The 26,444-nt window shown below is 35.3% G+C and overlaps 1 protein-coding gene and 1 long non-coding RNA gene across 10 annotated transcripts in view; one reads left to right on the forward strand and one right to left on the reverse strand.

The window, feature by feature from the left end:
* SLC8A1 (solute carrier family 8 member A1) overlaps positions 1-26,444 on the reverse strand; it is a 497,520-nt gene that overhangs the window by 392,829 nt on the left and 78,247 nt on the right. Inside the window, exon 1 of one of the 9 annotated variants that reach the window (XM_038006236.2) lies at positions 3,543-3,561. The exons of the other annotated variants lie outside the window; for them this stretch is intronic. The gene's annotated coding sequence lies outside the window, so the exon portion shown is untranslated. Of the gene's footprint in view, positions 1-3,542; positions 3,562-26,444 lie in introns of those variants that run through there. 9 annotated transcript variants of the gene reach the window in all.
* Positions 3,169-26,444, forward strand: part of LOC103220429 (uncharacterized) — a 63,408-nt gene continuing 40,132 nt past the window's right edge. Inside the window, exons 1-2 of the long non-coding RNA XR_005243118.2 lie at positions 3,169-3,274; positions 21,358-21,497. This is a non-coding gene — a long non-coding RNA (uncharacterized lncRNA). The remainder of the gene's footprint in view (positions 3,275-21,357; positions 21,498-26,444) is intronic.

The following is a 26,444-nucleotide window of genomic DNA, read 5'->3' on the forward strand; positions in this document are numbered from 1 at the left end:
TCTTTAATTGCACAAAGGGAATGATTTTTAATCTTAGTTGCACATTAGAATTTCATGGAATGGACTTAAATTATCCTTGTCTGGACCCCACTAACATATTTAATTCCTCAGGGGTGCAATATGGGCATCACCTACCCTAAGTGATTTTCATGTGCAATCAGAGTTGATAACCATGGCTCATATCAGGGAAAGAAATCAATGGGATAAGAGAGGCCGTTTTCTCCTCAACAGTACCAAGTGCCTCTTGAATTTATTTCCCTTGTATTACTTCACAAGCCTTAAAATTACTATCAAAAATTCTCTGGTATACAATTTTCTTCCAATACCTTGCCATGAGACTTGAAAATGTCATGTAACTTTAAGATAAAAAATTTAAAAAGGATCTTCATGGGCAGATCACGTCTGATCAGAATACCAGGTGAACTGGATCCTAGGAAACCTTCACCTTCCAATGATTGAACTTGGAGAAATCCTGTAGCCTCTCTGGCCTTCAGATTCCTTACCAGCACCTTCGGCTAGTCTCTGGCCTTTTGTGTCATTTTTAACGTTCTTAAAATCGTTTCTATTCTCTCAGGGATCACTCAGTGTATCACAGTTTTTAATCACCTGATCAAGGGGATTTGGATTTTTTTTTTTTTTTTTTTTTTTTTTTCAGAATTGCCAATAATATCTTTTCCGTTGAAACATAATGACCTTTTCTGTGGGCCAAAATTTTCCAGGCTTCTGGAGGAGTACATTTCTACTCTTACTTTCATACAAACTCTCTCCCAACATTCAGAAATACTCTTCCCCGCCAAATCCTCTAAAAAGTGGTTGTTCCTCCTGTCATTGTCGCACCATAGGCTAGGCCCACAGGTATCCAGACAGGTCTCATCATGTAGACAGAATCCTCCAACCTGTGCTCTATACTATTCGGAATTATTTCAAATTTTTTCATCATACTTAGCCACAATGAATTTACTTCATACCTCAGCTAACTATAACACAGATCATTAACAGCCTTTTTTTTTTTTTTTTTTTTTTTTTTTTTTTGGCAGAGTCTCGCTCTGTCACCCAGGCTGGAGTGCAGTGGCATGATCTCAGCTCACTGCAACCTCCGCCTCCCAGGTTCAAGCAATTCTCCTGTCTCAGCTTCCTGAGTGGCTGGGATTACAGGCATGCACCACCACACCCAGCTAACTTTTGTATTTTTAGTAGAAATGGGGTTTCACTATGTTGGCCAGGATGGCCTCAATCTCTTGACCTCATGATCTTCCCTCCTCAGCCTCCCGAAGTGCTGGGATTACAAGCGTGAGCCACCATGCCCAGCCATCTTTTTTTATATTTATTTATTTTTTTTACATAAGACTACCAACACCTTCAATTTTCCTCTCAAAATATTATTTCTTTAAGATTTTCTACATGTATAGTCATCACTAAATGCTTAAGAAGTCATGAGTTACAAGGGCAAGCAACTTGACTGTCATGAATTTTCTTCCATAAATGTTGACATAGTATATACAAAATTAGCAGTAAGTCATTCTCTATTACTTATATTATGCTTCTCGAATTAGTTTTCAAAAGAAAAAACAGGAGCAGACATTTCTCATGAGGAGTGCACACTTGAAATGTACTTGGCAGTAGGCAAACGAGAACATAGTAGCTGATATATACGCATTGCATCTGTTCATAAATACTAGTGGCATCATTTATGTGAACCTTTTACATTTTGAAAATTGCAAAGACTCCTGCTGTGCTGTTTCTTTTGAGAAGCCGGCTGGTATGTGGTGTTTAATTAAGTATTTTAAAGCCATCTTTTCGTAGGCCTGTTCCACTTTAGCAAAAGTTATGACAGCTTGTCTCTGTTAGTTTAAAAAAAGAAGGCATCGTTTATTCTCTCTCTCTAACTCTCTCACAAATACAGACTATTAGTATTTTTAAGTAAAGTAAAATAGCCTATTTTAGAAATATAGAAATGTGTTATTTTAATGTGCTCTCAATGTCAATAGACATATAAAAGAATAATTTGATGAAAATAATCTTTTAGTATTGTAATTATTTTAATAATCATAGTGTATTATTGAAATAAAAAACACATTTCCTCTTCCTCTGCCACTTTTTTGGTGTAATGGGACATTTATAGCTTGAAAGAAACCACCACATAACTAGTCATTTCATCTGTATCTGTTAAATGAATTGCATTTCCCAGACATCTAATTTATCCAGAGAACATCTCTTTGATCAGTATTACAAATTATTTTTATTTTCTTTCACTTGCTTATTAATAATTTTCCATGTCACATCTGTCATCAGAGAAGGAAAGTCACATTCAATATTTCTCCATTTCTCTCTTTTCTTTTTTCCTACTCATACTCTGCATTGAAAACTTAGTTAAGCAAAAAGAATTGGTTCAAATCTTATTTGAATTATGGACACATTATTCTCAGCAAAATAAATCTTGAGTTTAAATTCCATTATCCTGCGTAAATTTTCTTTAATTTAATCTTGGCAAAACATGCATATTTTATAGATAAGACCTATAATTTTTTCTCTTGACTTTTGTGTTTGCCGGGAGTTCACAGACTTTGCTAACAATTTTAACAGATATGCTTTAATTTAATAACTACAATTTGGTAATTAGCTGGGAGTTGCATTTCAAAGTGCAATTGATATGATTTGGCTGGATTAATCTGTATTCTAGAAAATATGGGACAGTCATATAGATACTGGTGTTGTTACTCTGTTCATATTCACACTTTTACCTTGCATTCCTGAGACACAGAATTTTTGATATACTGCCACAATCTATTCCCAAAACATCACTGATGACGAAACGATAATAATCTTTGGAAACATTTCCTCTCAAGTTCCAAAGTTTTCAGTCAGTAGAAAAAAAAGAAAGAAGACGAAATTTTAAAGGTGCTGAGAAAAGCCCAGGGCTCACAGCTGGTTTCAGCAACTTCAACTTGCGTAAGACCCCATGTTTGTGAAAACAACCCAAGAATCTTTGAACAGGATGTAATCAACCTCCGATCTGCTGAGAAATACTGCAAAAATGACTTCAGCTGCCAAAAATAATAATGTCGTTTACAAGCAGCTCTTCCTATGTCTAAGGAAGAACTAGTCACACATGCGAGTTTTTGCTGGCTTGAGGAGAACAAGCAAGGAAAAAGACAAATCCCACCTACCCTAGCCTAAAATACACAGTGAGTCTCAGAACCCCGCGGAAGCTGTGGCTCATTTCTAAAGGTGCTGGCAATATCGAGGAAGACTCGTATCCACAAAATTCCAAATGGTAAGTGACCCAGGGCAGAGGGATTTTATTTGGCAGCAAATCTGTGCTGTCACTTTCCTTCCGTAGCAAAGCTTCCTTGTCTTGTGGAAGCAGAGCTGTTAAATATCTCTTAGTCACTAGCCCCAACCTTTTGTTGTTGTTGTTGTTTGTTTGTTTTTCTTTTCAAAATATTATCTGACACCTTCCCTTAAAGGACATCAAGGGCTCTGGAGGAAATATTTTCAAATGATCCTTTATATAAGTTCCATCACAAAAGCCCGGCACCTACCTCTGTCAAGCCTTGGCTGCTCAGTCCGCATGGGCTGGATGTGAAAAAAGATCCCGGTATGATGGCTTCTCTAAATTTACCAGAAAGAAAGGACCTGGGATGCTTGTCCTTTAAGTGTCTCTAAACATGGTTTGCATAACTGGATCTCAGCTTATCTGTGCCTTTCGGCTTTCGCTTCCATACATGGATCTGTTCCCAACAGTAACTCCAAGCTGTCGAAAAGAAGCTATCTGGCAGCTCTCTGCTTCATCCAACACATGGATGATAAAAATACACATATAGCGATACTTCCAGCTAGGCCCATTTCCCACCCCATGATCCTGCCACTATGCTTTTTTTTTTTTTTTTTCCCAAAACACTTTTGAGATTGGCATTTCTACTCTCCAAATATTTAGATCATAACCAATTTTTACCTGATTCTCACATAAAGCTTTTAGGGTATGGGTTCACCTAGCTTTATGAAAACTGAGAGACAATTATGGTTCCTTACTAGAGTCTTCATCCTTAAAGATTCTAGTGATAGCATGCATATGGGACCTGTGAAATGTTTAATGAATTAATTTATAAACGAATGACTAAACAGATGAATAACACTGTATGTGAATGAATAAATACATACTTTACATATTTATTTAATTGGGAATAGTGGTTAACATTTTGGATTATTTGTCTTCAAGGAAAAGATAGCAGAGGGTAAAAGTTATCAATATCTCTAAGAGAGAAGAAGCCGTTATTTTAAACAGCTTCTCATGTGGGGTATTGTGACAGTTCCCATTAAGCTACTTTCTAGAACATGGTTTAAGATTTATAATATTTTTTAAAAGTTAAAGAATGTAAATATGAATAGAATACTAATTGTTACATTTGTTAATTGTCAAGGATAGTTTAAATGACAGATATCTGTGACTTAAATGTTAGGTGGAGGATAAATACTGCTCTGCATAGTGGAGAGGTACTCCCTTAGGGGGTTGCTGAAGCTCTGCTTAACACCCTAGTTCTTTAGAAATTTAGCTTCTCATTTTTAACATTTATTTCTCTAATTTTTTCCAACTTGTTAATCTTGTGGAACAAGAGGTCAAAGTATAGAGAGAAAAAGAAGAGAGAGAATTTCAAAATAATAATTTTCCATTGATTATTTTTTTTTTTTTCCGAAACCATGTTAAAACCCTTGTAAGTTCTTCTGTTTGAAGAAGCAAAAATAAATAAGAGGCATACATACAGACATAACTCATTTTGGTGTGGCAGAAATGAAATGAGTTTTCTTAAAATATTCAGGAGGGATAAAAGGAGGGAGTAGTCAAAGCCAGGCTGGCAAAATGATCATTGTTGCAGGTGGTTGATAGGTACATAAGGGTTCATTATATTATCCTCTCTATTTATAGGTATATGCTTAAAATTTGTATTAAAAATTGAAGGAAAAGAGAGAAAAGAGAACAACAAACAGATATGCGAAAAAAAGAGAGTACAAAACGGATGTATTAATGGCAAATGTGAGGATTCCTAGATTTGAGTAATTTCCCTGCCAAAGCATTTAGGTCAGAACAAGAAGGGATGAGATTGTGTTTTTTAATTCAAAATATTCTGACATTCCAACCTCCTCCTTGCTACCTTCGATTATTCTATGTAATAATAATTTCTATCTAGTGAAAATTAAGATATGATATTTAAAAAACCAACCTAATACAGCTCAGTTCTAGACATGGTAGATAGGTTCTTACCCAGGAGTCATTCAATACCCTCTCTTCCCTTACTTTTTCTACTTTAGAAGTTCAAAAGCAAAACCCCTTTTCCTATTGTCCCTCGCACCTAGAGATGACCAGGTAGCAGAATATTGTCCAAACAGATATCAACAGGAGTTCCCTGAGAGGGACTTCAGGAAAGCTCGTATTTGTTAAAAAAAAAAAAAAAAAAAAAAAAAAAAAAAAAAAAAAGGACAGGCTCAGCTTTTGCCCCTCTTGTTCCTGCACCACTTCCACTTCTTTCCTTCCCAGAGAGTAAACTTGAAGCCTGAAATTGCACCACTCATTTGCTCATTTGGTGACCAGGAGTGGGCAAACACAAGGACAAAGGCCTACAAAGTAAGGTAAATGGAGCAGATGGAAAGAACTGCAGTTCTTGCCAGTATTATTGAGTCACTACAGCAACACTAAATTGCCCCTCTAAACTTTTTGTCATGTGAGAAAAATAAAACGATAATTAATACAAAAAGTAGATTCTACATTATGAACTCAGGAACCAAAAAGCTCTGCTCTGGATCTGACTCTGTTACTTACTACCTGAGTGACATTGATCATGACATAGAGTTCTGTTCTCTCCTCGTTACTCAAGAAAACAGTTGACTTCTTTAGCCAAGAGTTATCCTATGAAATAATGCGTGTTATGTACCTTCATACATGGTAAGAGGGTACATCAATGGAAGATGTTGCTTATTTAATATGCCAGGTGATTGATACATAGGACACACAGTGACTCCACAGTTAAATATAGCAGTGCTCAGGAGTCTGCTTTCTGTTCATAGAAGAATTTGCAGACACTTTCTTTGACTGGCTTAATTTCAAACTTCTTGGGAATTCTGTTCTGAAGTTAGGAACTTCCAAGATAGGGGACGTTTGTGTTTGTGTATTCCAAAATGTATTTGCCCATGTTGGGTTGGCCAGATTGAGTTGGCATGTTCTTGGTGAGGTATACAGTGGAAGTGGGCCAGTTTCCTGCTTCACCTAGGCTAGGCTTTCCTTTTTCCTAGAAAAATGAAAGGCTCAGGAAAGCAGCCATGCTCACCACTATACCACCATCACCACCAAGAAGGCTCAGGAGATTCATTCCCAAATCTGGAGGATGCTGTGGGGTTCATTGCGGGAAAAGATCTCCTGATAAAGAGGTTAAAGACCTATCATATCTCCAAAGAAAGAGGTTAAATGATTTTCTGTGAGCTTGGTAAGTGTGGAAGTCAGGATTTAATGTATTGACATTGATTTGCTTAACTCTGTGGGGAAGGATATAGTCATCTGGGCATGCTATTTTGCTGTGGGTTACAGGATGATTCTTTTAATGAAATAGTCTCCACCACCTCCTAAAAGTATGTACACTACTGTACATGCACCCCACCTTTGTCTGCTGGAAGAACATATCCTCAGTTTTTTAAGATTCAGCTCAGTGTCTCTTCCTTTCTGAAATCTTTACTGACCTCACCATTATGTATTCTGAAGTATATATAGCATATTGTTGTACATTCGCCCCTGTCTCCTCTTTGCATTTGGGCATTAGACGGTGAGCACCAAAGGACAGGGGCTCTGTATTATTTGCTTTTGTATCATCGGTATCCATTATAGTATCTGTCCTATAGAAAACAAACCTTAAGATTGTTGAATAACTAAATTCATTGCTAAGTGATTGAAAAATGGGATTGAAAAATGGGTAAGTGGTTGTATGTCTCAACTAGTGACCATTAGCCTGGCAGTTTTTCCTGTTGTATAAGGCTCAAGAATCTCAAGCACCCCACTGTCCTGTGGGTAAAGACTGTCAACTAAAAGGAGACAGAAAACAGAGTGTGACAAAATATTTGTATCATTCTAATTTAACTGAGCAGATTATCTAAGGTTTCCAGTTATCCAAGGTAGAGGACCATTATATTAGGACAGATCATTTAGAGTGGATATCTGACTCAGATTTTTAGTATGAAAGAGAAGGGCAAGGATTGTAATCTTTTAAAAGATTACAAATATTCAATCCTTGGTAATACAATTTTTTTATTCCTTTGTCTAAGAATATGGGGGAGTCTTTGATGAAAGACTTGTTAAAGCATACAGCAAGTTTTGAAAGAATTTGAAGGTGAATAAATAAAGAAATATTTATTCCCTCTTTTAAGATTAAAAGCAATTATATTTAACCAACAAGGAAAAAAATTCAGCTAAAAAATTCCCATGCATATTTTTCTTTTTGAATTTAATTTCTACTAATATTATGACTCAGAGGATATTCAGGATAAAGGTAATCTATCATCAGGGCTCTCTTTCAGGGCAGAAAGAGAACTAGAAGTGAAAAAAAATGAAATTAAACAAACTTCCACTTAATCTCTGAATTCTTTCACTTAGCATAGTGTTTTCAAAGTTCATTCATTTGTATCATGCATCAGTACTTCATTCCTCTTTGTGGCTGAATAAAATCTCGTTGTATAGATGTACCTTGTATTATTTGTCCATTCATCTGTTCATGAATGTCTGAGTAGCTTCTGCCTGTTGACTGCTATGAATAGTAGTGCTAAAAACATCCATGTACAAGTTTTTGTGTGGACATATATTTTTATTTCTTTGGGTATATACCTAGGAGTGGAAATGTTGGGTTATATGGAAACTCTGTGTTTAAATCATTTGAGAAACTGTCAGATTATTTTCCAAAGTAGCTGCACCATTTTATACTCACATTAGCAGTGTAGGAGGGTTCAATTTCTCCACATACTCACCGACACTTTTTGTTATTTGACTTTTTGATACTTACTATCCTAGTGCCTTTGAAGTGGCATCTGATTGTGCTTTTGATTTGCATTTCTTTTGTGACTAATAATGTTGAGTAGTTTTTTTAATGGCTCATTGGTCATGTGTACGTTTTTCTTAGTGAAATGTCTATGAAGATCCTTAGCCGATTTTTAATCAGGTTATTTGTCTTTTTATGATTGAGTCCTAAGTGTTTTTTGTATAGTCTTGATAGAAGACCCTTATCAGATATGTGATTTACAAACACTTTTTTTTCCACTCTGTGGATTAGTTTTTCACTTTCTTCTTGCTGGCCTTTGCAGAACAAAAGTTTTTATTTTTATTTTTTCTTATAGCCATTGCAATTTTGGTGAAGTTCAGTTTAATCTATTATTTCTTTTGCTCATGCTTTTGGTATCATATCCAATAATCTGCTGCCAAAGCTAAGGAAGGTCATGAATATTTACTCCTATGTTTTCTTCTAAGAGTTTTATGATTTTAGCACTTATATTTAGGTCTCTAATCCATTTGGGGTTAGTTTTTGTGTATGATATGAGATAGGAATCCAACTTCATTCGTCTGCACATGAATAACTAGTTGTCCCAATGCCATTAGTTGAAGACTATTCATTTCTCCATTTAATAAACTTGCTACCCTTGTTGAAAATCAATAGAACACAGATGCAGGGTTTATTTCTTGATGCTGAATTTATTTCTGGATGTTTATTTCTGGAATGGAATTCTGAATGGACGTCTATTCCTTTGATCTGCGGGTCTACCCTTATGCCAGTGGCATATTGTTTTGATTACCGTGGCTTTGTAGTAAATTTTGAAACCAGGAACTATGAGTCCTTCAACTTGGTTCGGTTTCAATATTTGTTGGCTATTTGAGGTTATTTGAAATTTAATATGAGTTTTAGAACCAGATTGTCAACTTCTAAATAGTATCTATGTTGAATCTGTAGATGATTTTAGGGAATAATCTTAACAATGTTAACTCTTTTGATCTATGAACATGAGGTCTTTTCCCATTATTTAGATCTTCTTTAATTTCTTAATACATTGTAGTTTTCAGAATATAGGTTTTGCACTTCTTTTATTAAATTTATTCCCTGGTATTTTATTCTTTTTGATGTCATTATTAATGGAATTTTCTTAATTTCATATTTAGATCGTTTGCTGCAAGTGTAAAGAAGTAAAAACTGATTTTTGTGTACTGATCTTGTATTCTGCAACTTTAATAAATTCATTTACTAGTACTAATAGTTTTAGGTGGATTTCTTAGGATTTTCTATACATAAAATCATGTCATCTTCAAATAGTCCTAATGTTACTTCTTCCTATCCAATCTTGATGTCTTTTATTTCTTTTTTTTTGGTGCTAATTGGCCTATGTAGAACCTCCAGTGCAATGCTGAATACAAGTGGTAAAACAGACATCCTTATTTTGTTCCTGAACTTAGGGAGAAAGCATCCAGTTTTTCACCAGTAAATATAATATTAACTGTGAGGTTTTCTTATCTGTCATTATTATTTTGAGGACATTTCCTTTTATTCCTAGTTTGTTGAGATTTTTTCTTCTTCTTCTTTTTTAAATCATAAAAATGTGTTGAATTTTGTCAAATACTGTTTTAGCATCCATTGGGATGGACATTTTTTTTTTTTGATATGGTAGAGTATATTAATTGATTTTTAGATGTTAAACCAAACTTGCATTTCTGGGATATATCCCACTTGGTCATGGTGCATAATTATCTTTATATATTGCTGGGTTCAGTTTGCCAATGTGTTAATGAGGATTTTTGTGTCCATATTCATAAATATGTTGGTCTGTAGTTTTCTTGTGATTTCGTTGTCTGTTTTTGTATCAAGGTAAAACAGGCTTCATGAAATACATTGGGAAGTCTCTCTCAGCATATTAATTGTAAGAGTTTGTAAATAATTTCTATTGATTCTTTTTTAAATGCTTGATAGAATTCATCCATGAAGCAATATGGACTTTGGCTTTTTCTTAATGGGTAGGTTTTGAATGCTGAATTAATATTTTAATTTGTTGTAGGTTTATTCACATTGTTTATTTCTTCTTGAGTCAGTTTAGGTACTTTGTATCTTTCTAGGAATCTGTCCACTTCATATAAATTATCTAACTTGTTTGCATATAATTGTTTACAGTATTTGTTTTAATTCTTTTTATTTCTGTAAGGTCTGTAATAATGTCCCCTCTTTCATTTCTCAATCTTGCAATTTGAGTTCTCTCTTTTTGTCTTACTTGATCTAGCTAAGCATTTATCAATGTATGCTTATAGTCATGATATCTCCTCCACTATAATTATAAAATGCCTTTCTTTATCTCTAGTAACATTTTCTGATTTAGTCTATTTGGTCTAAGTTTTTAAAACCACTTTGGCTTTCCTACAGTTGCTGTTTGCAAGATATGTCATTTCCATCATTTTACTTGTAGCCTATTTGTGTCTTTGAATCTAAAGTATGTCTTCTTTTCTAAACATACACATGGATAGTGTTTTCTTTATTAAAAAAATCCAGCCTGACACTCTCTGCCTTCTGGTTGAATTAATTCACAGACATTTAATGTTTTTATTCATGTATTTGAATTTACATCCTACGTTGTACTTTTGTTTTCTATATGTCTGTTGTCTTTTTTGATTCTCAATTCCTCTCTATGGTTTTCTTTTGCTTTAAGTGAGCATTTTCTAATGTTGCATATTAATTTCTTTAATAATTTTTTCACTATATTTTTGACTTAATTTGTAGTGGTTACTCTAGAATATACTATATACATCTTAACTGATCAAAATTAGCCTTAAACTAACCTAATTCCAGTGATATATAGTTTTATTTCATTTTCCTCTTTTTTGTGGTGGTGTTCTATGTATTACATCTATTAATATTACAAACCTCAAAATACATTTCTATAATTATTATTCTACCCTATGTAGTCATTTTCTTAGCCCATTACAGCTTTACTCTCCCTACCTTCTTGGTACTATTATCAGCAAATATATTACGCATATCTTACAAAAAGGACGTTATATATAAAAAAATAAAAGTTTTTTACAATTTTTCTTTAAATCTATCAGGAGAAGAAAGGAAAATATGCATTTACAGTGTCTTTTATACTTGCATAATTACTTTTACTGGTACTCTTTGTTTGTTTGTGTGACTCCACATTGCAATCTGGTGTCAATTGCTTTTAGCCTGAAGAATTTCTTTTAGTAATACTTACCAGGTGAATTTGCTAGAAACACATTTCCTCACCTTCTGTTCATCTGATAAAGTTTTTATTTTGCCTTATTTTTTAAAAGTAGCACACTGTTTTTCTCTTATTGCTTTGAAGAGTTATCATTATCTTTCACTTTTAACATTTTTATGTGATACGTCTGTGAGTCTCTTTGTGTTTACCCTACTTGAAGATTGTTGTAATTATTGTCAATAAATGTAAGAAGTTTCAGTCACTATATCTTTAAATATGTTTTTCTCCTTTCTCTCTTTTATTCTGATCATCCCATTATATGTATACTGGTACACTTAATGGTATTCTGTATTTCTCTGACTATCTATTCATTTTTCCTCATTCTTTTTTGTCTGTTCTTCAGCTTGCCTAACTTCTATCAATCTATTTTTAAGTTCACTAATTCTCTCTCCAGTTCAAATCTAATATTACTTCTAATAAATGTTTTATTTCAGTTATTATAGTTTTCTGCTCCAGAATTTTCATTTGGCTCATTTTAATGATTTGTTTGATATTTATTTTGACCTCAGGAGCATTCCTTCAAGTTGTCAGATTGCCCGGTTTTCTCCTGCAAACTAGTTGGCCTACAAACTAGGCTGTATCTTTATCAGATCATAAAACTCTTCCCAATATTTTTTCACTGCAACCTTCACTGTTCTTGAGATTATCCTTTGGCTTCAACTTCTTCACGTTTTGTTGAAAATAAAGTCAGCCCTTTTGGGAAGAATTTAGAGTTACTTTGTGGCCTATTTCTCCTACTAGGCAAAATCTCTGGGTTAAGGCCCTAGAACTGAGAATTGGGACACTGACAAGATTCTCTTTGAGTGACTTTCTTGTTTCAGCAACTGAGAACTTGATGCAGGGAGGGAGAGCTGCGCAGCCTGAGGTCACTTTAGCTCTCCAGTTGTAGAACAATTATCACTTCAAGTTCTGGGGCAAGGGCTATAAGGATCTCAGTATTCTCAACAGGCAGACTGTATATTCCATGAGTGGGGACTGAGCAGAGAAAGGGAACTGCTATTCTTGTCTGTGTTTACCCAGGTCTTAGCTTCAGCAATAGGCACTTGGAGGTAGGATGAGAAACAATGAAGTTTGAAACAATGAAACAATGAAGTACTGCTCCTCCTGAGAAGAAATTCCTCTAGATGGAGAGTGGGAATGGTAGAATCCCTGTATTCTTGGCTCCAGAAGTCTGGAATGGCGCCTCTACCCTGCTGAGCTGGGTAGGGAGAGAGATGGGACTTGCTTTGTTCAAGTACCACGGACTTGCCTTTCTTACTGAATGTTTAGAAATTTCTTTGAATTGATGTTTCTTCATTTGCTGTCATTTCTTCATAGCACAATTTTCAAGGGGCCTTTAAAAACATAATTTTTATCAGTTTCATTGGAGTCAGTGGAGCTCCAAATATTGTCATGCCAGAAGTTGGTCTTTAGCCTAAACTTCTTTTATAACCCATAGCAGGTTTTATATACGGTGTGATCTCCTCAAGGCATAAAAAATGTATTAGATCTTAATGCCTAAGGTAGTCCTTGATATGCATTAGATAATCAATTAAATTTTGTTGAGTTACGTTTAAATAAAGCATAATCATGTCCTTATTTTTACATTTTGAAGTCTTCAGAGTGGTTGCATTTTTGCTGTTTAATTTTGTCACCAAATCTTATTTTCATTTACAAATTAGAATACAGAGTCAGAGACGTAAAATGATTTACCTATGAATGCATGGTAAGTCAGCCAATTTTTCAAAAGACAGCATACTCATTTTTTCCCATAGCTGTTAACTTTTCCTTTTCCCCCATTTATCTTAAACATAAGTCATAAGTTAGAGAAATCTGTTTCATAAACAGCAGAAATATTAGTACTTGCTGTAAGTATCAAGGCCTGAAATTTGATCTTCCCAGTCCAAAAATTATAAGAGATGTTTTCTATGGCTCTCAACACATCTGGTGCATAGGTAAAAGCTGTACATCCCTAAAACTGGAAGCAAGAAGCTTTTCATTAAAGAGTTTGCTAAGCTAAGCATATATTTTCTCTGTCCACTAACATATTTCTACAAATTTTACTTGTCTATATTGTTCCAAAAAAGCTTGGAGAATATAACTAAAGGGAGTTGCAACCAGGAATCCCTCTCAATACAGGGAAAATGATGAAAGTATTAGTTGACAAAGCCAATCTAACTAAGGATTTATTTTGGCCAAAACTGACCATTTGTCTACCTTACAAGTGAAGTGAAATGACGAATCAAACTGGAGGCCACTATTTTCAGCAAAACAATCAATGCAGAAACAAGAAGTCAAATGCTGCGTATTATCACTTGTAAGTGAGAGCTAAAAAATGTGTACGCATGAACATAGAATGTGGAATGATAGACACTGGAGATTTGGAAGGGTGGGAGGGTTGGAAGGGGTGGGAGATGAGAAATTACTTGATGGGTACAATGTAATTATTCAGGTGATTGATGCACTAAAAGCCCAGGCTTCACTACTATGTGATTTATTCATGCAAGAAAACTACACATGTACTCCTTAAATTTGTACAAATAAAAAAAAAAAAAAGGAAAAAGGAAGCAAACAAACAAAAAACAAAACTGAACTAAAAAGGCATGCATGGTCAGACCCCAGAGCTGTTCTTGGGATCACCTGGGGAAATAATGCAGCAATTATCATATCAGCCTTCATACTTACAATGGACAACTAATTTTTAAGAATTATCCCATTTCCAGGATAAAGTACACATCTCTGCCAGTTTAAGCCTCCAAAGACATGCTTTTATCAAGCACCTTCAGCTATCCAGACTATAGGGTTATATCATCTTTCAATTTTTGCTGTAATACTTACTTTTGGAAATTTCCACATCATTGTTGGTAGTATTCCATTATACGGGATATACCATAGTCTATTTAACCATTTACCTACAGAAGAACATCTGAGTTGTTTTCAGTGTCTAGCTATCACAAATAAAAGTACTGTGGACATTTGTGTAAGGTTTTTATGTGAACATAACTTTTCATTTCTCTAGGACAAATGTCCAGGATTATGGTTGCTGGGTCATATGGCAGCAGTATGTTTAATACTTTAAGAAACTTCCTGTCTTCTAGAGTGCCTATATAATTTTACATTCCAACCAGAACATATGATTGATTCAGTTTTTCTATAACCTTGTAATCATTTGGTTACAAGCTATTCTGGTTAGTGTATATCTCATTGTGGTTTTAATTTGCATTCTTCCAGTGGCTAATCATGATCAATTTTTTATGTGCTTATTTGCCATATGATCTTTGATCAAATGTCAATGTTTTTCACCTGTATTTTAATTAGATTTTTTAAACTGTTGATTTTGAGTTTTTAGATATCAGTCCTTTGAAAGGTATATTACTTGCAAATATTTTCTCCTGTCTATAGATTACCTTTTTATTTATTGAAGAGTCTTTCGGCTGGGCACGGTGGCTCACACCTGTAATCCCAGCACTTTGGGAGGCTGAGGCGGGCAGATCACGAGGTCAGGAGATTGAGACCATCCTGGCTAACATGGTGAAACCCCGTCTCTAGATAAAATACAAAAAAAAAAAAAAAATTAGCCGCACGTGGTGGCGGGTGCCTGTAGTCCCAGTTACTCAGGAGGCTGAGGCAGGAGAATGGCGTGAACCCAGGAGGCGGAGCTTGCAGTGAGCTGAGATGGTGCCACTGCACTCCAACCTGGGCGACAGAGTGAGACTCCGTCTCAAAAAAGTCATTCACAGAGGATCAGTTTTAAATTTTAATAAAAATTCATCAATTTTATCATTTATGGATTATTTTTGGTGTTTAGTTAAGAAAAACCTTTGCCTAGCTCTAAACCCTGAAGATTGTTCTTATTTTTTTCTAAAATTTTTATATTGTTATATTTTACATTTAAGTTTATGGTCGATTTTGAGTTAATTTTTGGCAGAAGTTGTGAGACTTAGGGTGAATTAGCTTCAAAATATTAATTGGAGGTGTTACATCTTCTTCTGTTTTATGACAGAGATTGTGTAGAATTGGTGTGAATTTTTCTTTAAACATTTTGTTGAATTTTCCAGTGAAACCATCTGTGCTTGGAGATGGTTTGCAGGAGGAATTTTAAAATTATATATTCAACTTTATTAGTAGTTATAGAGTTATTCAAGTAATCTGTTTTGTGTCAGGTGAGTTGTGGTAATTTGTGTTTTTCAAGGAATTGATTCTCTTTGTCGGTGGTATTTTTAAGTCCTAGCTCTTTGCTGATATTATATCTAGTTATTCTATCAGTTTTTGAGAGGGGTGTTGAAGTCTCCAACTGTAATTGTTGATTTGTCTGTTTCTTCTTTCAATTCTAAGAGTGAGTCTCGGCTTTTTGTACTTTGGTGATCTATTGTTAGATGTATACACATTTAGGATTGCCATATTTTCTTGGTTGATTGACCCTTGCCATTCTCTGTCTCTGCTGCTTTGCTTTGCTTTGAAGTCTACTGCATCTGAAATAATTATAGCCACACTTGCTTTTTTTTTTTTTTGACTAATGCTTGCATGATGTGTATTTTTCCCTCATTTCTTTTAACTTTCCTATATTGTTGCATTTGAAGTGAGTTTCTTGTAGCCAGGATCACGTCTTTTAATCACCTCTGCCCATCTCTGAATTTTAATTGATGTATTTAGGACATTTACCCCATTAAAGCAAGTATTAATATGCTAGAGTTGAGTTTCTCTTTTTTTGTTGTTTTCTATTTGTTTTCTTTGTTTTTCATTTACTGTTTTTTTTCTGCTTTCCTTTACATTTAGGAAACTTTCTAAAAATTCCATTTTTTATTTATCTTTAATGTTGTGAATGTATCTCTTTGTATTGTTGTCTTCATGGTTATTTTAGATGTTATTATATATTATATATAGATAACTTATAACAGTTTACTAGTGTCATCATTTTGTTTGAGTGGATTTGGAAGCTCTACCTTTCTTTATATCTTTTTACACTCCCACATTTATATTACAAATATCTTAAGTATTTTTTTCTACATAGATTTAAAATAATACCAGTTAGTTTCATAATTTTTACTTCAAATATCAAACATAATTTAGAAAACAGAAGAGGAGAATTAAATTGTATTGAATTTCCTTGTAGTTTTGTTTACCATGTTCTTCCCTCTTTCCTGATATTTGAACATTCCTTTAAGAAAAAAAAAAAAACTATTTCCTTTCTGTTTAAAGAACATCATTTAGCTGTTCTTTTAGGTGATGTCTACCAGCAAGCATTGCCTGTTTGTTTGTTTGTTTTAGTCTACTAATGTATTGATTTCCCGTTCATTTCTGAAAGATATTTTCACTAGGTATAGGATCCTGGCTTAAGAAATTATTTCCTGTATCACTTTAAAAATTATCTGCCACTTCTTTCTATCTTCCATAATTTCTGGTGAGAAATCCCCTGTCATTCAAGTTTTTTCCTTGGAAAGAAAAGTGTTATTTCTTTCTCACAACTGTTGAGATTTTTTTCTTTTCCTTTAGTTTTCAGAAGTTTCACTATGTAGCTTTGTTTTGTGTGTGAGAGACTATCCTGTTTGGGATTCATTCAGCTTCTTGAATTGTAGATTTACATCTTTTGTCAAAGTTGGGCAGTTTTTGGCCATTATTTCTTCTATTTCTAATTTCTCAGCATCATCCTTTTTCTCCTCTCCTTCTGAGTCGTCAGTGACCCAAAGTCAGATTATAGTTCCACATGTCCATGAGGGTATACTGTTTTCCAGTCTATTTTCTCTTTGTTGTGTAAATTTGGTAATTTTTATAATTTTTTTAATTTTTTCTTCTGATTACCTTCTAATTTACTAATTTTTCCTCTGCCTCCTCCATTCTGCTGTTGAGCTCATCCATTGAGCTTCTTATATTATAATATTTTTCAACTCTAAACTTTTCATTTGTCTTCTTTATATCTTTTATATTTTTGCTGAGACTTTGCATGGTTTAATTTGTTTCAAGCGTGTTTGTAATTTTTCATTGAAATGTTTTCATAATGGTGGCATTCGATTTTTTGTCGATTATCCTAATATATTTGTCTTCTCATTGCTTGCATCTTGGATTGTCTTTTCTTTACTCAGTTAGAGATCTTCCTAGTTCTTGATATGACAAGTGATTTTTTACAGAAATATGGACAGTTTGAGCTTTATATTATAACACTGAATCTCACATAAATCTCTCTTTTAACTTGATTCCTCTGGCACAATGCTGGTGGGGATGGGGAATTGCTGACTAATTATTACCAAGTGGGAGTAAATGACAAGGTTCCGTACTAGACTTCCATTGACACCAGAGGAATGGGTCTTCATTACCGCTGCTTGTAGGTAAGAGAGTTGGCTCTCAATAGGCCTCTACTGATACTCCCTACTGGGAGAAGTTATAGTGACTCATTGTACTAAATGCTTCTCCTATGGCGTCCTTGACACTATGAGGGAGAAGTAACACCATTACTATTGGGTAATGGTGAAAGTTCTGCCTCTCTCTATGGCTCCACAATTACCCTAGTGAGGAGAAGTAGGGATGCCTCATACTACTTGATGGGTATGTAAGTTCATGCTCTCCAAGTGGTCTGTCTCCATTGACCCTCACTGGGACATGAGATGGTTACAGCTGGTGACTCTGAAGGTCCCTACTCCCTACTCAGTCTTCTCTGGCAGCACCTTGGTAGATGTTATGGGACCTGTCATGACAGACTGGGGACAATGAAAGTCTAAGTGTTCTACTTGGCCTTTGTTGGCATTTGTTGAGGGGCTAGTTAGCTGAAGTAAGAAGTTACTGTCTAAAATTTTTCTATCTTTCCACTCAACTCCTTTATTTGTCCTTTGACCAAAGTAAGCAGACTTGTGTTAGGGCTTTTTCTCTTTTGTTCTTCTTATCTCTGGCTTTAAGTTTGGGATATATGATGTGAAGAGAACCGAAGGGAACTCATTATCACGTCATTTATGGGTTTTAAGACCCCCTTACTAGCCTGCTTTCTTCTCTCTACTTCTCAGAGTTTTATGTTCATTTTTGTATAGTGTCTTGGGTTTTTAGTTGTACTTAGTGTGAGAAATAGGGAAAAGTATGTCTATTCCTTCTTTTTGGAAGGAGAAGTTTCAACCACCTATGTCTTCATAAGTATTTACTCATTTTTCTACAAAAAAGTACACTGTAAAACAAGTGGTGTTTGCCCTATGGCTGGGGGAATCAAATGCCTCATCTGTTTAGTTAGCATTAGGTTTGACAAATACTTCCAGGAAGAAGACAAATGAGAAAATATAAACAAAACAAACAATCAAAATAGATTGCAACTTTAAAGGATGATATATAAATTTGAGCATAATAGGTGCTATTTAGAAATTTAAGTTAAAAATTATTTACAAGCTTTTTAGCTTTTTAAAATCATGTTGTGCTATGTTTTGGTTTTCAATCCAGGGGTTAAGAAAATATTGAGAACCCTGGCACTGTGGCATGCACCTGTAGTCCCAGTTACTTAGGAGGCTGAGGTAGGAGGATCACTTGAACCTAGGTATTGGAGAACAGCCTTGGCAATATAGTGAGACCTTGTCTCAAAAAAATAAATAAATAAAAATAAATAAAAAATATGAGAATTCCTGGACATAGCTGTAGATTTTGTGTCAAGTCAGAAAGATTGTGGAAGCATCAATATTATAACCAACCCTATGATACTTAAAATTTAATAGACCTTGGGATTTGGTAATCATTTCCACTGGAATGATTTTATTAATTACCTTAAATTTATTATTAAATATTATTATTTATTATTTTTATTAATTACCTTAACATTTTATTAATTGCCTTGAACTAATTAAAGTTTCAATAAAATATTTTAATGCTCACATTTTTGTATGCTAACATTCAAGGTTGAATTCCACAGAAAGTTAAGAATTGTCAGTTCACTTCAATTATCTCCTTAGATAACATTTTTTGTTAAATGTGGCCAAATCTATGTCATTATTTAAAAATACAGTTAATCTACAAATTACAGGTCCACACTTTCTTATGGCTTTCTTCTAAAAAATATAGGCCTGTACTTTCAATTTTAATATCTGACTTGAAGATCAACTAGGTGTCAGGTACAAAACTCAACATCTATTCTAGCTTCTTTTCTATTTTTTCCTCTGCCCTTCTTATTTCATTAATTTTCATGATCACAACTACAATGAATAAGCTTTGAAGTTTTAAATCTCTGTTTCTCTTTACTACACTCTTCCTTGTGTATTCTACAGTTCTGACTGTATTTGACCTTTTCTCCAGGAACTACTGCAGTGGTCTCAAGTAAAACAAATCCTAATCTAAACTTCTTAGCTCTCTCCCAATCAAACCATTTATCATTGTATTATTGATTCATTCATTACAAATGGTGGTACCACTCCTTCAGTCTCTCAAACTGGAAACTTCAGTGACATTCGTTCATTCTCTATCCACTAAACATTTAAGTCACCACAAATTCCTTAAGCTCATTACAAATATCTCTTGAATCCAGTAGAATTTTTTTTCCAACACTGTTCCCATGATGTCCATTGTCTCTTTCTTGGAAAGAGCTTCTGCTCTGATTTTTCCAATATATCACAAATGAATCCCATATAGGCTTATTTTCCCATTCATCTCCATATATTTTCCTATTCATTCCAAATGAATCCTATATAAGTTCATTTTCCACTTGAGTTACATTTCTAATGTATGAATTCATAATGACATCATCATCAACAATAGTAAATCTCCACATTTATTGTTCTCCTAAAAACATTTCGATCAAGGTTAAATTTCCTCTGCATCGATGTACCATCCAGTTACGTTTCTTTATAGTAGAATGATTTATAATCCTTTGGGTATATACCCAGTAATTGGATTGCTGAGTCAAATGGTATTTCTGGTTCTAGAACCTTGAGGAACCACACTATCTTCCACAATGACTGAACTAATTTACACTCCCACCAACAGTATAAAAGCGTTCCTATTTCTCCACATCCTCTCCAGTATCTGTTGTTTCCTGACTTTTTAATGATTGCCCTTCTAACTGGTATGAGATGCTATCTCATCATGGTTTTGATTTGTATTTCTTTAATGACCAGTGATGATGAGCTTTTTTTCATATGGTTGTTGGCCACAAAAATGTCTTCTTTTGAGAATTGACTGTTCATAGTCTCCGCCTACTTTTTGATGTTTTTTTTTTTTTTTTTTTTTTCTTATGAATTTGTTTAAATTACTTGTAGATTCTGGATATTAGTCCTTTGTCAGATGGATAGATTGCAAACATTTTCTTCCATTCTGTAGGTTGCCTGTTCACTTTGATGATAGCAAAGATTTGGAACCAACCTAAATGCCCAACAATGATAGACTGGATAAAGAAAATGTGGCACATATACACCATGGAATACTATGCAGCCACAAAAAAGGATTAGTTCATGCTCTTTGCAGGGAAATGGATGAAGCTGGAAACCATCATTCTCAGCAAACTAACACAGAAACAGAAAACCAAACACCACATGTTTTCACTCATAAGTGGGAGTTGAACAATGAGAACACATGGATACAGGGAGGGAAACATCACGCACCGGGACCTGTTGGGAGTGGGGGGTAAGGGGAGGGATAGCATTAGGAGAAATACCTAATGTAGATGACGGGTTGATAGGTGCAGCAAATCACCATGGCATGTGTATACATATGTAACAAACCTGCAGGTTCTGCATATGTATCCCAGAACTTAAAGTATAATAAAAAAAATAAAAGAAAGGCTCTATAGGACAGCTTAAGGGGATTAGAATTTACCAGAGCCAATGGGGAGCCAGAAAGTTTTTCCAAACCAGTAAGTGAGAAATTTGAGGTAGGAGGGGGCTTGCTGTTGTTATTGATACTAATTTGTGATTTAGTCAATATTTTGGTTACTTTACTGTTAATCATAATTGTCTCTCTTTTCTCTAGTGGAAAAATAAACCACTAGCCTTGTAAGACTGTAGTTTTCATTGATGTATTGAAAGATTTCTTTTCCTAAATCCAGCTAGGTTTTAATAGTCAAGATAGCTGTCATATTTTCCCTTAACAATGTCTCTTTATGTTAATTTATTCTCCAGTTTGATTGTTACTATTCTATTTCAGGCCCTTATCACCTTATATCCAAATAGCTGCAGAAAGAGAGAGAAGAAGAAAGGAAGTAAAAATGAAGGAAGGAGGACTGGGACTATGTTCAGATGCCCTCCCTAGAGCAATTAAATCAGAATTTCGGAGAAATGGTCAAGGTATTCACAATTTTTCTATGTGCCACTAGGGTTGAGAGCCATTGCCTTTTTGGTCCCTTTTAATTAGATTAATTTTACCTCTAAACCTTAACATCAAAAGTCAATTAACCTTTTTAAAATGCAACTTTCAGTGCATGTTTTACTCCTAAATTTCCTCAGCCAGAGACTGTAGATAATATACCATTTTTTTCTTTCATTATCTTTCATGGGAAAGATAGCTCTATTGACAAAGCTGTATTAATTTAATCTAGTTCTAAGGCTGGTACTTTCCTGACTTGGCTCATTCTCTTAAAAATCTAAGCATGCTGTAGAGACTAGGCTTCTCTTGCCTCTGGTGTCTACAGTGAATATTTATGGAGATAAACTTCCAAAATTTTCTTTGATTCTTCTTCTGACTTTCAATTTTCCCTCATGTCAACCTATGTGCTTTTTCTATCTGACCTTTCTCCTTCAGATTGACTGAATGACATTTAATCACATCTTCCTCTTTTCTGTGAGGTCTCCACAGATTGATGGCTACATAACCATAGCCCTAATTTTGCAGGGCTACACAAACACCCTCATCTGTATACTGCTCTTATAGACAACCCCAAAGCAAAGGTACCTGAAAATAGTCAAGAAAGATTCCAGGCATGGAGCTAGGGACAAGGCACAAAATGGCAAATGAAGCATCATTTCGTTTATATATTAACATGAGTGGGTCTAAAATGTAGCTTCTTTGTAGTATGTGAGATTGTGATCTCGTCTTCCATGACTGCATGCCATGATTCTAATAACATGTATCATCCTCCAATACCTGCATTCATTTTTAGGAAAACAAGTTTTATTTTATCCCAGTAGCATACTAGCTAGTGAAACTCTGAAGTCATTTTCTTCTACTCTATGATTAAGCACTGAGGTGTCTGGAAGGAAGTGGAACCCTTCAACTTTGCTGGTATTCTTAGATGGAAGCTTTACATATTTAAAACACTAAGCTTCTTAGTCCACTGACTGGTGCTACTTGGATCACCAGTCCTTGGTGAGATCCAGTCCTATATCCTAACACTGGGCATTATGTATTTTTCTGCATCCTATCCTATTTAGATTGGGCATCCTTTAAACTGGGATCTTGCTATGTTCCCTGTTACTTGTTATTCTTCAACTCTCTGTTGTGGAGGAGCAGACAATTATGCCTCTTATTATTATTTTAATTCTGTAATAATCCTAGTGCTATAAATATATTCTCCAACTCTGTGGCTTGCTTTTTCACTCTATTGATGACGTCACTGATTTTTTCCCTAGTTCTTTGAATAGCATCTTTAATTTTGTGGGTCTCATTTTAGATGTAAAGTTCTCAGAAGAACCTTCTTAGATTATTTAGGATTGTGTCAATGAAGCATTTTAAGCAAAGGCACAATATGAGATTTACATTTTTAGAGGATCATTCATGCTGTTGTCTTAATGATAGATATAGGAGAAAAGTTAGCATTCTATTGAACAATTCTGAAAATATCTTGGTTGATTATGGCTTAAGATCATGGCAGCAGAGGTAAAAAGAAGTCCGTAGATCCTAGATATATTTAATGAAGAAATTTGAGAGTTGATGAATTAAATGTAAGAGATTGAGAGAGGGTGGTTATATGCTTACCCCATAGATTTCTAGTTTCAGTAAGTATTTGGATAGATAATACAATACAATCACATGTGTGACTAGGACTGAGTACACAATAGGATCTTGGCTCACTGCAACCTCTGCCTCCTGGGTTCAAGCGATTCTCCTGGCTCAGCCTCCAGAGGAGCTGGGATTACAGGGCATGTGCCACCATGCCCAGCTAATTTTTTTTGTATTTTTAGTAGAGACAGGGTTTCACCACGTTGGAGAGGCTGGTCTTGAACTCCTGACTTTGTGATCCACCCACCTTGGCCTCCCAAAGTGCTGGGATTATAGGCATAAGTCACTGAGCCCAGCCAACAGTAGGTTTTTAATATAATATTTATTTGAATAAGTGAGTGAAAGGATGGATGAATAAACCATTTCTGATCAGAAGAATAAATGAAGATTTCATGGGGTAATTTCATTGTTTTGAATAAGATTTCTAGGTCTTGAAGCAGAGGTAGGATTTAGACAGGTATGGATCCAGTAACAAATACACATGCCCTGAATTCTTGAGTGAATGAATGGTAAAAGGGAATGCAGAGGGGCCGGGCGCAGTGGCTCACTCCTATAATCCCAGCACTGTGAGGCCGAGGTGGGCGGATCACAAAGTCAGATTGAGATTATCCTAGTTAACATGGTGAAACCCCATCTCTACTGAAAATACAAAATATTAGCCAGGCATGGTGGCGGGAGCCTGTAGTCCCAGCTATTTGGGAGGCGAGGCAGGAGAATGGTGTGAACCTTGGAGGTGGAGCTCGCAGTAAGCTGAGATCACGCCACTGCACTCGAGCCTGGGTGACAGAGCGAGACTCCGTCTTAGCCTAAAATTTCCTTAAGCTGATAAGGAACTTCAGCAAAGTCTCAGGATACAAAATCAATGTGCAGAAATTACAAGCATTCTTATACACCAATAACAGACAAACAGAGAGCCAAATCAGGAATGAACTCCCATTCATAATTGCTTCAAAGAGAATAAAATACCTAGGAATCCAACTTACAAGGGATGTAAAGGATCTCTTCAAGGAGAACTACAAACCACTGCTCAATGAAATAAAAGAGGACACAAACAAATGGAAGAACATACCATGCTCATGGATAGGAAGAATCAATATCGTGAAAATGGCCATACTGCCCAAGCTAATTTATAGATTCAATGTCATCCCCATTAAGCTACCCATGACTTTCTTCACAGAATTGGAGAAACTACTTTAAAGTTCATATGGAACCAAAAAAGAGCCCACATTGCCAACACAATCCTAAGTCTAAAGAACAAAGCTGGAGGCATCATGCTACCTGACTTCAAGCTATACTACAAGGCTACAGTAACCAAAACAGCATGGTACTGGTACCAAAACAGAGATATAGACTAATGGAACAGAACAGAGCCCTCAGAAATAATACTACACATCTACAATCATCTGATAGTTGACAAACCTGACAAAAACAAGAAATGGGGAAAGGATTCCTTGTTTAATAAACGGTGCTGGGAAAACTGGCTAGCCATAAGTAGAAAGCTGAAACTGGATCCCTTCCTTACACCTTATACAAAAATTAATTCAAGATGGATTAGAGACTTAAATGTTATACCTAAAACCATAAAAACCCTAGAAGAAAACCTAGGCAATACCATTCAGGACATAGGCATGGGCAAGGACTTCATGTCTAAAACACCAAAAACAATGGCAACAAAAGTCAAAATTGACAAATGAGATCTAAGTAAACTAAAGAGCTTCTGCACAGCAAAAGAAACTACCATCAGAGTGAACAGGCAACCTACAGAATGGGAGAAAATTTTTGCAATCTACTCATCTGACAGTTAATATCCAGAACCTACAAAGAACTCAAACAAATTTATAAGAAAAAACAAACAACACCTCAAAAGATGGGCAAAGGATATGAACAGACACTTCTCAAAAGAAGACATTTATGCAGCCAACAGACACATGAAAAAATGCTCATCATCACTGACCATCAGATAAATGCAAATCAAAACCACAATGAGATACCATCTCACACCAGTTAGAATGGCAATCATTAAAAAGTCAGGAAACAACAGGTGCTGGAGAGGATGTGGAGAAACAGAAACATTTTTACACTGTTGGTGGGACTATAAACTAGTTCAACCATTGTGGAAGACAGTATGGCGATTTCTCAAAGATCTAGAACTAGAAACACCATTTGACCGAGTGATCTCATTACTGGGTATATACCCAAAGGATTATAAATCATGTTGCTATAAAGACACATGCACATGTATGTTTATTGCAGCACTATTCACAATAGCAAAGACTTGGAACCAACCCAAATGTCCATCAGTGACAGACTGGATTAAGAAAATGTGGCACATATACACCATGGAATACTATGCAGCCATAAAAAAGGCTGAGTTTATGTCCTTTGTAGGGACATGGATGCAGCTGGAAACCATCATTCTCAGCAAACTATCACAAGAACAGAAAACCAAACACCGCATGTTCTCACTCATAGGTGGGAACTGAACAATGAGATCACTTGGACTCGGGAAGGGGAACATCACACACCGGGGCCTGTTGTGGGGTGGGGAGAGGGGGGAGGTTTAGCATTAGGAGATATACTTAATGTAAACAATGAGTTAATGGGTACAGCACACCAACATGGCACATGTATACATATGTAACAAACCTGCACATTGTGCACGTGTACTCTAGAACATAAAGTATAATAATAATAATAAAAGACATATCAACTAAAAAAAAGGGGGGAATACAGAAATTCCAAGTGTACAGAAGAGTTTGAGTAATAGCCACGAAGCAACATGGCACAGAATCTGTTTGGCAATTGTGAAGAGTTTACTTTGGCTGAAGCCTGGGATAATGGAAGGGAGTGGTATAAAACCAAAGTGCCCAGGTAGCAAGCTCAGCACTTTGACTTTGGGTGTGTTAAATGAAGGGGTTGTGACATTATCAAGATTGCTGTTTTCTATAAGATTTAATTTTCCTGGTTGATGAGATCTGATGATGATAGAATACTGGAGTAATCATAAAGTCACATGTTAGCAGAGACAAGTAGTCTGTTGAGTTCTCACTTGGCACTCTCTGGAAGAAAATACCTAACAGTTTTGTTTTTCCTAAAGGGACATCTTACTTTCCAAGTTAGCTACTCAATCTAATATGAAACATATTAGACAAGAAGGAAGAGAAAGAGAGATATAGTGGTGTGTAATCGCTGGTCAGAATGAAGTGCTCAGGTTTCAGATAGTCATGCTTATACGATCACTTGCATTTTAAATTCTGCCCAAAGCATTGGAAACCGGAATCATTGTAGTTACCATA

This window comes from Chlorocebus sabaeus, chromosome 14, assembly GCF_047675955.1.
Source record: "Chlorocebus sabaeus isolate Y175 chromosome 14, mChlSab1.0.hap1, whole genome shotgun sequence".
Lineage (NCBI taxonomy): Eukaryota > Metazoa > Chordata > Mammalia > Primates > Cercopithecidae > Chlorocebus > Chlorocebus sabaeus.